We start from the raw sequence: 14,869 nt of genomic DNA on the forward strand, positions 1-14,869 counted from the left end.
TTGCCATTTGGGGACCCATTACTAGCTATTTTAGAGACTAATGATATGGTAGTGCATGGGTGAATGATCAGTAAATGACAACATTTTGTATTAGGTTTTTCCTGTACAGAAAGAAATTTGGGCTGTGCATGTTTTATTTCATTTAAACTCACATTCATAGGATAGTCTCGCTAAGTGAACATAATAGTATGTTTTGATTTTACAGAGTCCTGAATTCAGAGATCTTGAGATTAATAATGGCAGGAAAATCATCACTTTTCAAAGTAATTCTGCTTGGAAACTGTGGCATTAAGAAGAGCTTGCTAATGAGTATGTATGTGACTAAGTTTGATGTCTGACTCTTCCATACAATAGGCGTGAAGTTTTTAAATAAGGATTTGGAGGTGGCTGACACTTGGTCACCATGCAGATCTGGTGCATGACATGGCCAGTCAAGAGCACTTCAGAAGCCTGAGGACACCGTTCTACAGAGGTTCTGACAGTTGCCTGCTTACCTTTAGTGCTGATGAATCTCAGAGTTTCCAGAAATTGAGGAACTGGAAGAAAGAATTAATATATTACACAGATGTGAAAGAGTCTGAAAGCTTTCCTGTTATGATTCGGGGAAGCAAGATTGACATAATGAGCTGCAGGTGTCTGCAGAAGAAGCTCAAGTCTGATGCTAGGACAACCGTGACTATGCTTACTTTGAAACAAGTGGGAAAGATGCCATGAATGTCACAGCAGCCTTTGAGGAAGCAGTTCAGAATGCTTATTACCAAGGATAGTCAGATCCCTTGATTTAGGCAGTCAGGATCAGTCTGCATGGAAAGCCCAGCCTAGCTGGTCTTGCTGTGGAAGTTAAAGAGGTAGCCTGTATGACCTAACCAACTCACCCACTTATGCAGATCAGCACCAGGCAGAGAGGAGGATAAGCGTTTGCAGTGCATCACATACTCATAAAATTCAACTAACTGTACTGCTTCCTCATAAGTGGGTGGGAGAAGGGACACATCACCTCACAGAATAATACATTTACTCAGTAATGAAACCTTACACATACCCATTGTAATTGTTGTCTAATAATGTTCAATTAAATAAGTATGTTATACAACTAATAAACTAAATGACCAAAACTTTATAATTAAGACAAAACACTTGAGCATTCTGGACGTTAACTGCCCTTTCCCTGGGAAAATGGAAAACTACTTTTATCTATGTTTATATTTTTATGTAATTAGCATTTTGTTCCTGGTTCAGGGAAAATAAGTAATAAAGCAATAATGTTAGATATTGAAGATTAAAATCTAATGCATTTTCACTGTGGTTACTTGATTTGATTTCTTCTTCTTTCTCTTTATGTACCTGTTCATTTTTTTCACTGTACACATCGGAATTGATCTCTCTAGAAATCACTTGTCATTTGTGTGCCACAGGTGAACCACACCCCCTTCACATAGAAGACAGCTTTTATCACTTTTGGAAGAAATCCTACTTCTGGCTGGTATATTGAGTGAGGGTATATGAAGACATCTTCATTTGGTCATGATTTTTGACAGTATTTTCTGTCACTGAACTGTGTGTGGTGGTTTGGTTGTAAGAAGATCTTTTGTCATTCTGTTGCAATGACCAGATTTATTGATAACACAAATCATGGACTTTCTTGAGTGCTTCACCCTTCATGATGATCCTGTCTTGCAGACAGACACCAATGCCTGTACCACACATTGAGTGAGGACAGCACCTTGAGCTATAGAGTGGTAGGTGATCAAGGGACATGCTTTTGTGTTGGGGCAGTGGTTCTCTGTTGGGGAGTACCTTTTGAAACAGCTAGACTGAGATATTTCTTTCCCTGGACTCAGTTTGGGGGGGGACCATTGACAAAGTATATCATTATAGTAAGCCAAGCTTTTGTAAGCCTTTCACTTCCTAACAGTAGACAGTTTGGCTATAAGCAAAACATCTTTAGATTTTTCTTTAGGGGAGATTAAATCTCTTTATGTCTCAGGTTAGACCTGTAATTTTTGTTATTGGTAACAAATTCTACCTCCACACACTAATCCTCCAAAAAAATGGGAATCCACCTTATTAATATGTAACAAATTAGTGTATACTATATATTGTTTTTGCTTTTTTCTCTAGGTGACTTGCTTTGTTATTTTAAATAAAGCATACCCATTGTTTGGTGACTTGCCATTTTCTCTTAATCTATTTGGGTATATTTCCATTACAGTAGACCTGCCTCATTTATTTGCTGCCTGGTTGTCTTAATAGTCAATTTTTTCTTTATTGACAGTAGGATATTAATATTTCCCACACCTTGGTCACCAATGGATATTAGAAGTAAATTTTTTGTTATTACTTGAGTAGATGACAGAGTCACATGGCTGAAAAGTGTAAGGCAAACAGGACAAATATCTCTACTTACTGCTTGTGGAGGCAGCCATGTATTGGTCTCTTGGATATCCGTGTAGATTTGTAGTACATATGGAAAGCATGTTGTGTTATCTCACCAGGGCTGCCATAACAACATACAGACTGGGTGGTTTAAACAATGGGAATTTCTTTCCTCACAGTTCTGGAGGCAAGAAGTTTACAATCAAGGTATTGATAGGTTTAGTTTTTCCTGAGTCTTACTGTGGCTTGTAGGTTACCTTTCCTCTGCATACAAGCCATTCCCCACCTCCATAACCCTGTCTTTATATGCCCAAATTTCCTTCTCTCAGAATACTAGTGATATTTGATTAAGGGATCACCCTAAGGGACTCATTTTAGCTCATATGACCTATTAAAGGTATTCTCTCCAAAAACAGTAACATTTTGAGGGACTGGGGGTAGGACCCCATTATGAATTTTGAAGGGGGGTACACAGTTCAGCCCATTACATGCATACAAGTGTGTATGTGAGTAGATATAACAAAATGTGTAATTTTGATACTTGTATAGATTTAATATCTTACTGGTTTACCCAAATTTTGAGGCATATTTTCAGTTACTTTTTCCAGGTAAATATTCAGGAGTTATATTAGTTGGCATTTCAGAGGTCTAGAGCTCAACAGCAAAAAGTCTGGATCAAAGGGCTATATTTTCGTGTGTGTAAAGACAGGCTGAAGGAACTGGAAAGAATCCAGCTTCCCAGTGTGACTTAAAAGACCTGGTGAACAGAGAGGGTCACTGACCAATCCAGTACTGAAGTGGGACAGGAGGAAGAGGAACAGGACCTGAATGAAGAGTATAAGCTTTGCACCAGTGATAACTCACTGATAAAATTGAGTTCTTCAGGATGCAGCAAAAGGTAGCTGAAAGTCTGATTATTTGGTTTAATCAAATAAAAGGCATTTTGATTGGTGGCTGTTGCACAAAGATGAGAAATAGGGACAAAGAGAGTTGAGGAGCATAGCAGGTGATCCTGGTGGTAGGAGGGTTGAAAGCAGCTTCAGAACCCCAAGGAAGCAAGTGGGATGCTCCTGTCCTGATTAGGATCCAGGAGCCCAGGGTTATGTTGGGACAGCAGTTTCTGTGATGATGGGGGCTTTCCTGCTGTCTGTGGATATAAATCCTTTGAGACAAGTCAGGGTTGGGGAAAAAGCAAGTACTGAACTTGGGAGGATAGACAGATGTACATTTTACAGCTGAGGTAGAAACGGCAATGTGCCCTGTGAAAGATGGTGAAGTGCACATTTGTCAGTGAATTACTGTTTTTGTCTCCTTCCCTGCAGGAAAAAGTTCCCATTTGAAGTTAAAATGTCGAGGGGGTCCTCATGTTAAAACTTGGCAGTTTTTCTTTTTTTTTTTTTTTTTTTTGTGAAACCTTGTGTAAGCTTTCACTTTAATATCAATAACATAACCCTGTGACAACAGTTCCACAGTGTCTGTGGCTTGGGGGACAGGGCATTGGTAGATACGGAAGAGGATTGGTGTAGCCAGTGGGTTCTGAGTAGTTACCACTGTGCACAGTCAATCAGGAAGTGCTGTCCTGACCATAAAGTGAAAAACGCAGGTGTCACATTGAGAACGAGAGACTCAGTCACTATTTACCTGGAGAACATGGTCTCCTCCATGGAAGCATCCTAGGTAGTGAAAGGGGAGCCAACAGGGTTTGTGCATTTTTTTTTGGATCATGGGGAGTGCTAGCATAGGTGACAGGCTTGCTGCTGACTTGCCTGTGCTGGGTGGGCCTGATGTCCAGGTTATTACTGATGTCCCCCAATTGGTCTTCTGTTCCAGAACTATAGGTGACATCACTTAGTATCAGATCTGAGCTCTTTTACTTTTTTGCATTCTTTTGTTTTCCTAATGATCAGTTCCTGATCTTCCCCTTACAGGAGTCCTGGTTCCAACCTTTCAGCTGTCCTATTTCAGTAGGCTTTCCCAGCCCAGCCCATCTCTGAGATCCTGCCCACTCCAGTGCTCATCACTGGATCTTCCTTCATGCTTCTTCAGAGGCAGTTATATGCGAAATCTTATCCTTAACCACAGGGATCTGCTTCCACGGGGCCTGTGTTCTCATTCCCATTTCACTATCAAGAGCCTGGTGACAAGGCTATTTGCAGGACACTGCTGTCCTGTGGATGAGCGGGGATGGGAACCATCTCTACTCTACAACTTCCTGTTGAAATACCACATGGCTGAGCTCCTGACTGGGACATTGCCTCTGAGATGTTGCTGCTGCCAGCTCTGTGCTAGCTTGGATTTGTGACCTCTGGAGGACAGAATTTCCATCTGGGGCCAAAGACCTTGTTTGACCACTGGAGTTTTTTGTGTAACAGAATTTTATTCAAGTATGAGAGGGATAGAGAAACTTCTTACATAGACAACAGAAGGGGGCAGAAATGCCCCCTAGCTAGTTTTTAGCAAGAGCTTTTGTCTGTTTTATGGAGATTCTAATCAGACAGAGGAAATACTCCAAGGCTGAGGGAGTTTCACCAGGCCCCTCTCCCACAATATGCTTTTTTGAAATAGGATGGCACAAAGTATGTCATCCCTGGCCATAAAATAATTGACACAAATCTGATTTGTTGAGCTCTTATAGCCCAAGCTTTGAAAAAAGAGAAAAAGGTTAGTCTTAGGCAGAACCAGTTTCATAAACAGAGGAGAAAAAAAAAAAAGCCTGCCACTAGGAGTTTATTTCCTCCTGCCACTTGGGGACCTCTGGTCTTCCTAATGTTACTCTCTCATTCCCCCTTTTCTTTTAAGAGAATTACATTGCCTAGGGAAAGGGGTGGTGTTCTCATCCCATAACTGCTTCTGAGTTAATACAGGGCACCATCCCTAAACTGCTGAGGCAACATATTCTCCTAACCCTCATATTGAGAGTCTCTGATCCAGAAGCCCCAAGTAGTAGCTGGAACAAGCTGTGGCACTTGTAGGAGTTTGGACAACCATTTGTAACTTAAAAGCCTTGAAGAGGCCAGAAACCAATCCAGTCACACAGTTGCAGATTCAGGGAGCAAACAGCAAAAACAGAACAATCAGAATTACTAAAATCTGAAGACCAATTCGGTCCATACACGTGTTTTAGTAGCTTACAGTAAATATATGGAAGCTGACTGAGTGAGAAACCTATCTTTAATATCACTCTTCCTCCTTTACTTTTGGGATCAATCTCAGTGAATCTGTGAAGGGCTTCTTACAGTCTATCTAGGATTTTATCAAGTGTTTCCTTCTCTTTCAGTTCTATCTTTGCCAGTTTGGCATAGTTTATTTATTTATTTTTATTTTTTCCATTTATTTTTATTAGTTGGAGGCTATTACTGTACAATATTGTAGTTGTTTTCGTCATACATTGACAAGAATTAGCCGTGGATTTACATGTATTCCCCATCCCGATCACCCCTCCCACCTCCCTCTTCACCCGATTCCTCTGGGTCTTCCCAGTGCACCAGGTTCAAGCACTTGTCTCCTGCATCCAACCCGGGCTGGTGAACTGTTTCACCCTAGATAGTATACATGTTTCGATGTTGTTCTCTTGAAACATCCTACCCTCGCCTTCTCCCACAGAGTCCAAAAGTCTGTTCTGTACATCTGTGTCTCTTTTTCGGTTTTGCATATAGGGTTATCATTACCATCTTTCTAAGTTCCATATATATGTGTTAGTATACTGTAATAGTCTTTATCTTTCTGGCTTACTTCACTCTGTATAATGGGCTCCAGTTTCATCCATCTCATTAGAACTGATTCAAATGAATTCTTTTTAATGGGTGAGTAGTATTCCATGGTGTATATGTACCACAGCTTCCTTATCCATTCGTCTGCTGATGGGCATCAAGGTTGCTTCCATGTCCTAGCTATTATAAACAGCGCTGCGATGAACATTGGGGTACACGTGTCTCTTTCAGATCTGGCTTCCTTGGTGTGTATGCCCAGGTGTGGGATTGCTGGGTCATATGGCAGTTCTATTTCCAGTTTTTTAAGTAATCTCCACACTATTCTCCATAGCGGCTGTACTAGTTTGCATTCCCACTAACAGTGTGAGAGGGTTCCCTTTTCTCCACACCCTCTCCAGCATTTATTGTTTGTAGACTTTTGGATAGCAGCCATTCTGACTGGCATGTAAAGATACCTCATTGTGGTTTTGATTTCCATTTCTCTGATAAAGAGTGATGTTGAGCATCTTTTCAGGTGTTTTTTAGCCATCTGTATGTCTTCTTTGGAGAAATGTCTGTTTAGTTCTTTGGCCCATTTGTTGATTGGGTCATTTATTTTTCTGGAGTTGAGCTGCAGGTGTTGCTTGTATATTTTTGAGATTAATCCTTTGTCTGTTGCTTCATTTGCTATTATTTTCTCCCAATCTGAGGGCTGTCTTTCCACTTTGCTTACAGCTTCCTTTGTTGTGCAAAAGCTTTTAAGTTTCATTAGGTCCCATTTGTTTCTTTTGCTTTTATTTCCAATATTCTGGGAGGTGGGTCAGAGAGGATCTTGCTGTGATTTATGTTGGAGAGTGTTTTGCCTATGTTCTCCTCTAGGAGTTTTATAGTTTCTGGTCTTACATTTAGATCTTTAATCCATTTTGAGTCTGTTTTTGTGTGTGGTGTTAGAAAGTGTTCTAGTTTCATTCTTTTACAAGTGGTTGACCAGTTTTCCCAGCACCACTTGTTAAAGAGGTTTTCTCTTTTCCATTGTATATCCTTGCCTCCTTTGTCGAAGATAAGGTGTCCATAGGTTTGTGGATTTATCTCTGGGCTTTCTATTCTGTTCCATTCGTCTATATTTCTATCTTTGTGCCAGTACCATACTGTCTTGATGACTGTGGCTTTGTAGTAGAGTCTGAAGTCAGGCAGGTTGATTCCTCCAGTTCCATTCTTCTTTCTCAAGATTGCCTTGGCTATTCGAGGTTTTTTGTGTTTCCATACAAATTGTGAAATTATTTGTTCTAGTTCTGTGAGAAATACCGTTGGTAGCGTAATAGGGGTTGCATTGAATCTATAGATTGCATTGGGTAGTATAGCCGTTTTGACAATATTGATTCTTCCAATCCATGAACACGGTATATTTCTCCATCTGTTTGTGTCCTCTTTGAGTTCTTTCATCAGTGTTTTATAGTTTTCTATGTATAGGTCTTTTGTTTCTTTAGGTAGATGTACTCCTACGTATTTTATTCTTTTTGTTGCAATGGTGAATGGTATTGTTTCCTTAATTTTTCTTTCTGTTTTTTCATTGTTAGTGTATAGGAATGCAAGGGATTTGTGTGTGTTAATTTTATATCCTGCATCTTTACTATATTCATTGATTAGCTCTAGTAATTTTCTTGTAGAGTCTTTAGGGTTTTCTGTGTAGAGGATCATGTCATCTGCAAACAGCGAGAGTTTCACTTCTGCTTTTCTTATCTGGCTTCCTTTTACTTCTTTTTTGCTCTGATTGCTGTGGCCAACACTTCTGTAACTATGTTGAATAGTAGTGGTGAGAGTGGGCACCCTTGTCTTGTTCCTGATTTCAGGTGAAATGCTTTCAATTTTTCACCATTGAGGGTGATGCTTGCTGTGGGTTTGTCATATATAGCTTTTATTATATTGAGGTATGTTCCTTCTATTCCTGCTTTCTGAAGAGTTTTAATCATAAATGGATGTTGAATTTTGTTAAAGGCCTTTTCTGCATCTATTGAGATAATCATATGGTTTTTATCTTTCAATTTGTTAATGTGGTGTATTACACTGATTGATTTGTGGATGTTAAAGAATCCTTGCATTCTTGGGATAAAGCCCACTTGGTCATGGTGTATAATTTTTTTTAATATGTTGTTGGATTCTGTTTGCTAGAATTTTGTTAAGGATTTTTGCACCTATGTTCATCAGTGATATTGGCCTGTAGTTTTCTTTTTTTGTGGCATCTTTGTCTAGTTTTGGATTTAGGATGATGATGGCCTCATAGAATGAGTTTGGAAGTTTACCTTCTTCTGCAATTTTCTGGAAGAGTTTGAGTAAGATCGGTGTTAACTCTTCTCTAAATTTTTGGTAGAATCCAGCTGTGAAGCCGTCTGGTCCTGGGCTTTTGTTTGCTGGAAGATTTCTGATCACAGTTTCGATTTCCTTGCTTGTGATGGGTCTGTTAAGAACATCTATTTCTTCCTGGTTCAGTTTTGGAAAGTTATACTTTTCTCAGAATTTGTCCATTTCTTCCAAGTTGTCCATTTTATTGGCATAGAGCTGCTGGTAGTAGTCTCTTATGATCCTATGTATTTCAGTGCTCTCTGTTGTGATCTTTCCATTTTCATTTCTAATTTTGTTAATTTGGTTCTTCTCTCTTTGTTTCTTAATGAGTCTTGCTAATGGTTTGTCAATTTTGTTTATTTTTTCAAAAAACCAGCTTCAAGCTACGTTGATTTTTGCTATGGTCTCTTTAGTTTCTTTTGCATTTATTTCTGCCCTAATTTTTAAGATTTCTTTCCTTATACCAACCCTGAGGTTCCTCATTTCTTCCTTCTCTAGTTGCTTTAGGTGTAGAGTCAGGTTATGTATTTGACGTTTTTCTTGTTTCTTGATGTAAGCTGTAATGCTATGAACCTTCCCCTTCGCACTGCTTTTCCAGTGTCCCAAAGGTTTTGGGTTGTTGTGTTTTCGTTTTCATTTATTTCTATGTATATTTTTATTTCTTCTATGATTTCTTGGTTATTCAGAAGCGTGTTGTTTAGCCTCCATATGTTTGAAGTTTTAATAATTTTTTTTCCTGTAATTGAGATCTAATCTTATTGCACTGTGGTCAGAAAAGATGACTGGAATGATTTCAATTTTTTTGAATTTACGAAGGCTACATTCATGGCCCAGGATGTGATCTATTCTGGAGAAGGTTCCGTGTGCACTTGAGAAAAAGGTGAAGTTGATTGTTTTTGGGTGAAACGTCCTATAGATGTCAATTAGGTTTAGCTGGTCCTTTGTGTCATTTAAAGTTTGTGTTTCCTTGTTAATTTTCTGTTTAGTTGATCTATCCATAGTTGTAAGTGGGGTATTTAAAGTCTCCCACTATTATTGTGTTACTATTAATTTCCTCTTTCATACTTGATAGCATTTGCCTTACATATTGCAGTGCTCCTATGTTGGATGCATATATATATTTATAATTGTCATATCTTCTTCTTGGATTGATCCTTTGATCATTATGTAGTGTCCTTCTTTGTCTCTTTTCACAGCCTTTATTTGAAAGTCTATTTTATCTGATATAAGTATTGCAACTCCTGCTTTCTTTTGGTCTCCATTTGCATGAAATATTTTTTTCTAGCCCTTCACTTTTAGTCTGTATGTGTCCCTTGTTTTGAGGTGGGTCTCTTGTAGACAGTATATATAGGGGTCTTGTTTTTGTATCCATTCAGCCAGTCTTTGTCTTTCGGTTGGGGCAGTCAATCCATTTACATTTAAGGTAATTATTGATAGGTATGGTCCCATTGCCATTTACTTTGTTGTTTTTGGTTCACATTTATACAGCCTTTCTGTGTTTCCTGTCTAGAGAAGATCCTTTAGCATTTGTTGAAGAGTTGGTTTGGTGGTGCTGAATTCTGTCAGCTTTTTCTTGTCTGTAAAGCTTTTGAGTTCTTCTTCATATCTGAATGAGATCCTTGCTGGGTGCGGTAATCTAGGTTGTAGGTTATTCTCTTTCATTACTCTAAGTATGTCCTGCCATTCCCTTCTGGCCTGAAGGGTTTCTATTGATAGATCAGTTGTTATCCTTATGGGAACCCCTTTGTGTGTTATTTATTGTTTCTCCCTTGCTGCTTTTAATATTTGTTCTTTGTGTTTGATCTTTCTTTATTTGATTAATATGTGTCTCAGTGTGTTGAGTTTATCCTGTTTAGGACTCTCTGGGTTTCTTGGACTTGGGTGGCTATTTTATTCCCCATTTTAGGGAAGTTTTCAGCTATTATCTCCTCGAGTATCTTCTCATGGCCTTTCTTTTTGTCTTCTTCTTATAGGATTCCTATAATTTGAATGTTGGGGCGTTTCACATTGTCCCAGAGGTCCCTGAGGTTGTCCTCATTTCTTTTGATTCTTTTTTCTTTTTTCCTCTCTGCTTCATTTATTTCCACCATTTAATCTTCTACCTCACTTATCCTAGCTTCTATCTCCGTTATTCTACTCATGGTTCCCTCCAGAGTGTTTTTTTTTTATCTCATTTATTGCATTATTCATTTTTAATTGACTCTTTTTTATTTCTTCTAGGTCCTTGTTAAACATTTCTTGCATCTTTTCAATCTTTGTCTCCAGGCTATTTATCTGTAACTCCATTTTGTTTTTAAAATTTTGCATCATTTTTATTATCATTATTCTATATTATTTTTCAGGTAGATTCCCTATCTCCTCCTCTTTTGTTTGACTTGGTGGGCATTTTTCATGTTCCTTTTTCTGTTGGGTATTTCTCTGCCTTTTCATCTTGTTTAGATTGCTGTGTCTGGAGTGGGCTTTCTGTATTCTGGTGGCCTGTGGTTCCCTTTTATTGTGGAGGTTTCACCCAGTGGGTGGGGTTAGATGATTGGTTTGTCAAGGTTTCCTGGTTAGGGAAGCTTGTGTCAGTGTTCTGCTGCGTGGAATTGGATTAGTTCTCTCTGGAGTGCAACGGAGTGTCCAGTAATGAGTTTTGAGATGGGTCTATGTGTTAGGTGTGACTTTGGGCAGCCTGTATGCTGATGCTCAGGGCTATGTTCCTGCATTGTTGGAGAATTTGCATGGTATGTCTTGCTCTGAAATTTACTGGCTCTTGGGTGGTGGTTGGTTTCAGTGTAGGTATGGAGGCTTTTGGATAGTCTCTTATTACTTAATGTTCCATGTAGTCAGGAGTTTTCTGGTGTTCCCAGGTTTTAGGCTTAAGTTTCCTGCCTCTGGATTTCAGTTTTATTCTTCCAGTAGTCTCAAGACTTCTCCAACTATACAGCAGTAATAATTAAACTTCTAGGTTAATGGTGAAAAGATTCTCCACTGTGAGGGACACCCAGAGAGGGTCACAGAGTTACATGAAGAAGAGGAGAGGGAGGAGGGAGATAAAGATAAGCAGGAGGAGAAAGGGGGGGACTCAAGAGGAGAGAGACAGATCTACGCAGTTGTCTGTTCCCAAAGTGTTCTCCGTAGCCCAGACACCCACAAAGATTCACAGAAATGGATTGGGAAGAGAAAGGGAAAGGAGGAAATAGAGGTGTTCTAAAGTGGAAAACAGAGAGCCAAAAGTGGGAGAGAGCAATCAACACACTCCTGAATAGAAATGGGAACTGAATATTGGATTCTTAAATGTCCAAAATTTATATCACATACTGAAAAATAAATATTAAAAATCTGGCATAGAGATCAAACTCTTTAAAATACAATATTTAAAACAAAACCAAAAACACGAGAAAAATTTAGAAATATATATGAAGTTCGGTTTAAAAATAGGGTTTCTCTTTTTTTTTTTGCAAGGTTATCATGAAATGAAAATTAAGGAATAATAGAGGAGTATTAGAGGACTTTAAAAGGAAATAAGAGAGAAAAACAAGAAAAATAAAAAAAAATAAAAAAATTTTTTTTCACTAATTAAAAAAATCGCAAAAATATATGAAAATGAAAGTTAAGGAGTAATGGGGGAGTAATAGGGAATTTTAAAAGAAAATAAAAGAGAAAAAATAAAAAAGAAAAGGAAAGAAAAAAAATTTTTTAATTAAAAAAAAAATATATATATATATATATATATAGGAATTTCTCTGGAGCTGTTGCGGTCAGTGTGGGTTTGGTTCAGTTTCAGATAGCTCCTCATTCCAGCTTACACTTCTCGATATCTATAGGCCCCTTCTGGTGTAGTCGGTGTTACTACACCAGGATTTTAATCTGTTGCACCGGTCCTTTCTGAAGTGATTCCCTTTGCTTATTTGGCTTCTTTTTGCCTCTGTTAGGTGTCTGATTTCCGACCTGACACAGGCGGATGGAGGTGATCTCTTATTTAGGTTCGCTAGTTCAGTCCTGCTACGGGGAGGGCGGGGCACTACAGACAGATATCGCTGTGTGGGGGGAGTACTCACGGTGTTCTGGTCACACTGGGTTTGCCCCCACTCACGGGTGTGTGCTCTCCCCATCTATACTGCTCAGGCTCCCAGCTGCTCTATAGTGAGCGTGCCCTGCCTTGCGTGCAGTTTCAGTTTTCGGGTACTCCACAAAAGTGTGGACTCGGTTGCACCTGCGTTTTGTGTCTTTCCCTGCCAGAGCAGCTCAGGCAGCCAGGAGCTTGATGGGCACCCTCTCCCCTCCGCAGCCCCAGCCTCAGTTTCTGTGCGCGGTTGGGTGCCAGCGGCTTGTGTTTGTTCTCAGGAGCTGGCCTCTAGCCGCGACCCTCTCGGTGGCAGATGTCGACCATCTTGGCATAGTTTAAAGTCTTAGCACGTGCTTACCTGAGTCCTTCAAGATACATCTGATGAAATAACTCTGATCTCGTTTTACTTTAGCCATGTTATTGTCCCAGTCTGGTTCTATATTTGGGACTGCCTGATTCCCAGTAGGGAGGGAGGCTATCTTATCCTTTCTTTTTCCTACTGATTCATTACCAAATCGTTTGTCTCCTTAGGAAATAGCTGTCTCCAAAAGGTAAGTCTTTGAGTGAGGAGTTAGTGTCTGCCCCAAGATCTACATCACATCCTTTCAGGTAAGGTCATAAAGCACAGTAACACCCTTAAATGCTCTAATATACTTTTCTGGGTCCTCCAAATAGTCTCCCAGATCTTTCTCGATTCTTTGTATCTCTTAATAAGAAAACAGCTTATTAACCCTCATGGATTGATTATTTCTCCCAGTGGGTGTTTCATGCTGAGGCAACAGCTTGTGTTGCTGTTCCTCAGCCTCTCTGGCTGCCCTTCACATATGATCCCAGTGATAGATTGGATAAACCTGTTTTTCCTTATTTTTTTGTCTCCTGTCCTCCATTTCATTCTGTATTTCACTCTAAGTTTTAGCTGTCCGAGTTTCCTTTACTTCAATAGTCTCAGTTTCAATTGAAACCAGAGTAATCTGAGGTCATATTGAGACAGGAGTTTGATCCTCTACTGAGACGGAAGCAGTTTGAATTTCAGTTTGAGTTTCTACTGGTACCAAGACAACCCTCCCCTGAGCAGGGTTCTGACTTTAGTTTGCTCAGTTGGAAGCCCCTGACACGGGGGGAAAGTAAGGGGGCAGGAGGGAGCTGACAGTTTCACACCCAAATCTCTATCCTTAGGACATGAGTCTGGCATGTCCTGCAGAGAGAAAAAGGCAACATATATGCTACATCCTTATTTTCCTTGTTTTCTTAGAACTGGTCTAATTGTAAAACAATATTATAACTAAGAAACCCTCGAACCAGACACTGTTTGCCATCCTCCAATGGATACTGTGGCCATGCAGTATAACAGGAAGATCAGGAATGGCTTCTTTAAGCTCTGGGGGTCAAATCTATCCCAGTTTTTCAGGATGCAGTCCAAAGAAATGAGGCTAGAATTGTTAACTCCTATCTGTAATAGAGAAAAGGCAGTGTTCAGTGGCCATTTCTACTGGAAGCATCCCTCCCTAGTCTAGATGGGGTGCAGATATAGGTCTTCCACCTAAGCTTCTTTCCCTGACTGGAGTTAACCTGTCTTTTATGAACGCAGATGTCCCGCTACCATCTCTCCCCATTCTACCACCAAGGTGGGGTAGAGATGCACCAGGGGTTTACCTGGTGACAACCCAGATTGAAGTTCAGTTCTTCACAATTAAAACCTTTGCCTGATTTCTGCTGTTCTTCAGATGCCAGGTAGGGTGCAACAGAGTATCCTTCCAGCATGCCTCCCAACCTAAGACCACTAGGGGGAAACATCCATCTCCTGTGTGCCTGTGCACAGTCCTGAGCACATTCATGATCACAATAGAGCTGGTAAATTATAAAGGATGAACATAAAACCCAAAATGTCCCTTTTGAGTGTCACCACACCTGTATATTGACAGTAAATGAGGTGTTGAAGGGCTGACCAGCAAGAAAAAAGTAACTTTTGTCCTCAACCTCATAGGGCCAATCCTTCCAAAGCCACCAGAGAGCCTCCTCTGATTCACTAACAGTTAGTGGTACCAAAGGAAGAAGCCTATTACACTTCCAATCTGACCAGATCTGGGGATTCCCAATCTGTGTCCTCAATAACCTCAGTGCTCCTGAGCAGCACTCACCAGCAGTGCTCCTATCCACATAGATCAGAGGCAGAACCATGAAAAAGACTCAGTTTCAGCTTGAGGCAGGCAGCAAAGAGAGCAACCTCTAGCCTGAGAGTTGTTCCTGGAGCTAGAGGTTCACCTAGCTACCAAATGTGCTCTTGTCTATAGGGCACAGTAAAAGAACCAACAACATGGATTGGATATCCCTTGAAAGTCTGTGATCCAACAGGTTTGGTTAGTAGTTCCACTTCCTCAGACAATTACAAAATGGTCAAAGAGACCACGAAAAG

The 14,869-nt window shown here is 39.9% G+C and overlaps 1 pseudogene; it reads left to right on the forward strand.

The window, feature by feature from the left end:
• Positions 1 to 236: 236 nt before the first annotated feature.
• Positions 237 to 767, forward strand: LOC133053594 (ras-related protein Rab-9A-like; annotated as a pseudogene).
• The last annotated feature ends 14,102 nt before the right edge of the window (positions 768 to 14,869 follow it).

This window comes from Dama dama, chromosome Y (genome assembly GCF_033118175.1).
Source record: "Dama dama isolate Ldn47 chromosome Y, ASM3311817v1, whole genome shotgun sequence".
Classification (NCBI taxonomy): domain Eukaryota; kingdom Metazoa; phylum Chordata; class Mammalia; order Artiodactyla; family Cervidae; genus Dama; species Dama dama.